Here is a 2,500-nt window from a genome sequence, read left to right on the forward strand (position 1 = left end):
TTTATTTGTTTATTAGTTTGTTCAAAACAAATTATAAGGCACAAAACAAAGGAACGATTTTTCCAACGTTTCTAGTTTGTCGGCTCGGACACCCCGGCGCGAGCTAATACCGCCCAGAAACAACAGGATCCAAACTTGCCACGGAGAAGTCAGCCCCGAATCTATGGGCACACGAACGGACACCACGCTTAGCCACACGACGACCGTCGGCCACCTTAACTTTTCCTATAACTCGATGACGGAAAGGTAACTCAAGACAGGGAAATTCCAAGGTCATATTGTCAACCTCAATGTCTTTATTACTATGTCCTTACCGAAAAGATCGATCCTCACTGAATATCGACGATTGGCGAGACATCAGCAGGATATGCTGTCGACACAGTTAGCGCGATGTCCTCGAACGGTTAATAGTGTTAACGGCCCTATCCTTGAAGTGGATATGTGCGATCGTCTCTAATTGTTGCCACACGAATGGCAGCATCTCTGGCTTGTGTGAATATGGCTAAAGTGTGCCTTCTTCCTCGAAAGGCTTTTCTCTCGGAAAACGTTAAATTTTAATGGGCTAAACGGAAACCTATTAAAGTCACGTACGTTTTCACCCCTTCCATTCCAATTGATGGAATAATTACCAATTTCAGCCATCGTTCCCGTCGATCAACACAAATTAACTGTTTTAAATGTTGGTTTAATTTTATTAGAATCTCTTTCCCTAGGCCCCTTAAGTCGCTAGAGTTACACTGAGACAACTTTCTGTAGCCGCACCCAAATTTTTAGCGTATCCTCCAAACCGTTTTATAAAATCTGTTTTTGGTAGATTTTTAAGCAGACAAAATTATTAATAAAACCGTTTTGTTGAATAAATGTGTTATGATTTTCGGCCTTTTTCTCAACCAAATACGATTTATGTGCTGTGTGAACTTTCTATAGTCGTATTTGCAAAAAATGCAATAATTTGGAAAATTTATTAGTTTGGTGACAATATTTTAAGGTATAATAATCAGTTTACTTTTCTAAACCCTCAAGGACTCCAAAAATCTTGTTAGTTTTACTGCCAACCCGAATTTTAACCATTTTTGGATCCATATTTTTTCTTGCTTCTAAAGCTGATACCTTATGCTGCTGTATGTCTTTTTATCGGCATTCATCCATCTTAACATGATTCTTCTGACCTTTCTCAATGGATTTATCATGAATCTACGAAGTGACCATTCAATCGATGAAACGATGTGGGTATTAAACCATGGATTGTTGAACGACTTGGTGAGAATTGTGGCGTAACCACTGACACTATAGCGAGACTTCTTTGGCCGATCGAAACGAGCACCAACGCCAAAAAGTATTAATATCTTCCCTTAATTGTTCAAAATACTTATTTTGCTTATACAGTTTACTTGAGTACATTGCCGGAAAAATATCTGATGGATTTAAACCTCTAAGTGCGGCTATAGAAAGTTGACAGCGCATAAATCGTATTTGGTCAAAAAAAGCCGAAAATAAAAAAAAGTTTTCCTCAGAGAAAAATGGACTTCCATTTTTCCGAAAGGAAAATGGCACGTGTAGAGCCACCCTAACAAGCAAATTTTAGCGATGGAAGAGACATCTGGGTTTTGCTAGCTTAACTAAAATCTGATTCTGCAAGTTTTAGAGGGAGAGAAAATAGTTTAGGAAAATTTTATAGGGAGAGAAAAATAGTTGAGGAAAATTTTAGAGGGAGGGAAAAACTCAACTGCAAATTTGAGAGAGAGAGAGAGAGAGAGAGAGAGAGAGAGAGAGAGAGAGAGAGAGAGAGAGGTGCGATTGATGTTCGCCACGTGGTGCGCGCACGTGCGTTTTTCAAATTTTCACGTTTTCCAAAACCGTTATTGAACGGTTCGGGCGGAAATTTTGAACTATTAATCTTTATACTATTTTCCAGGTAGCCCCGTCGAAATGTATAAAATAATAAAAATTATAATCTAGAAATAATAATCTTATAAAACAATATTGTTTTATATATTTCTGATGACTTAGCACATGGCTACGATGGGTCCCGTAAAAATAACATTTTTGCAAACTTGCTTTTCTAGATTGGATACCATGAACGTAGTTTTGATCAAATCTTCCCCAAAATAGAACCAAATACTCTTGAAAAGTTGTAGTTTAATATGACATTATTTTGAAAAATTAAAGTTGAATGGTTTCTTCACTGAAAATCGTCAAAAATAAGCCTTTTTTTCACCCGAAGTAACCATAGCCCTCCAAGCAAGAAAGCAATAAGTTACCAGTGAAGCTTGTTGGCACATGCGAAATTTCTGCATAGTAGTAGTCTGTTGGCTTGTAAGCTTGCTAAATTTATCAAGTTTAGTGAAGTTTCAGTGTTATTTTTGCCTTTGAACTCACGACACACTCGGTTATATTCAAAACTTGGGATTATGAACGGAATAATGTACAGAGACATCATGGACAGCGTAATCCACAAGATGAAATGCCATCCAATTGCAAATATCATCACGACAATGAA

Source organism: Anopheles darlingi, chromosome 2 (genome assembly GCF_943734745.1).
Source record: "Anopheles darlingi chromosome 2, idAnoDarlMG_H_01, whole genome shotgun sequence".
In the NCBI taxonomy this organism is placed as follows: domain Eukaryota; kingdom Metazoa; phylum Arthropoda; class Insecta; order Diptera; family Culicidae; genus Anopheles; species Anopheles darlingi.